Raw genomic sequence first — 1,428 nt, 5'->3', positions numbered from 1 at the left:
AGGAATTAAAAGATTTTAAAGAATTAAGGAATTTGTTTCTGTGATGGATTGAGCCCATGTGATCCACTTTCCAAGTCATCCCAGATCAATGTTCTGAATCCTGATAGCGATGCTTTAAAAGTAAGAAGGGACATGAATTGGCCAACAGACTAAAGTTCATTATGAATTTTGTTCAATTCCTGGTTCATAAACCAATGTTCGAAAACTGAAGAACCACCACAAACTCACAAATTTTGATGCAGTTTATGGTGGGTTCTGGCAATTCATGACAAGCATAATGCAGGGGTTTAAAAAACAGCTGAGCAGCAGGGAGCTCATGGAGAGCAGAAAGCAGGGGTTTAAATGGCTCCAAGCCTGGGGCTAGTTGCCCAAGAAAGCCCCTCTGAACACCTCGGCCGGAGGAGCAGGCTGTCTCTGTGGCTCGGCTATTTTTGATCTAAACAGCTGAGCTACAGGGGCAGCCTGCTCCCATGGCTCTGCTGGTTACAGCCTGAACTGTGGGAGAAGGTTGTTGCATGGACCAGCTGTTTTAGGCATGAACCTTATGAACCCATGTTGGTTTGTATGCAAACCAACTGGGTTTTTTGGGGGGGGGTTCATGGTTCAGTTCATGGTTTGCCCATGAACCAAACCACATTTTTGTGGTTTGTGCCCATCCCTATCCAGAAGTTCTCATGGTCTAAATTTTCCCCTATTTACAGTTGCTAACCTCCAGGTGGGGTCTGGAGATCGCCTGGAATTACAGCTGATATTCAGACTACAGAGATCAGTTCCTCTGGAGGAAGTGGCTGCTTTGGAAGGTGGACTCCTATGGAATTATACCCTCTGAGGTCACTCCCCTCACCAAGCCCCACCACCCCCAGTTTCCACCCCCAAATCTTCAGGAATTCCCAACACTGAATTGGCAATGCTATCCCCAGATCAGTTTTTATCTGGTATTTGCCATTGTTCAGAAGGGCCTGAATAGCTCATTAAATGCTACACAAAAATAATGTTGATGTAATCATATGTACCATCACAGAGAGGAAGCTTTGTTTCCGGGTTTATCAATGCACCCGTGAATTCTGGTAAAATAGAGAGGGCACCAAAAGAACTGAACATTATTATTATTATTTGCAAACGGACCACAATATAACACCAGAATTATTCTTAGAATTCTCTGAGATGAATAAGAATTAAGGAAGAAGGGAATGCTGTGTGGAGAGAAATGCTGGACTGATGAAAGAATGGACAAGGGAAAAGCAGCTCATCCCTAAATATCGAATGATGTTGTTGGTGAGCCCCTGGTCTGCCTGGTTGCTGATAAGGCCAGTTTGCAAAATTGGGTGCGGTAGAGATCTTGGGAAATGGACACCACGGGTATTAATGTGTTTTTCAAAAGCAAGGACAAAAGATGAGTATTGTCAGGAAGGGAATTCCAGACTGAGA

Source organism: Gekko japonicus, unplaced genomic scaffold (assembly GCF_001447785.1).
Source record: "Gekko japonicus isolate JY-2015 unplaced genomic scaffold, Gekko_japonicus_V1.1 scaffold1052, whole genome shotgun sequence".
NCBI lineage: Eukaryota > Metazoa > Chordata > Lepidosauria > Squamata > Gekkonidae > Gekko > Gekko japonicus.
The sequence above is the reverse complement of the archived record's forward strand: the minus strand, read 5'-3'. Positions refer to the sequence as shown.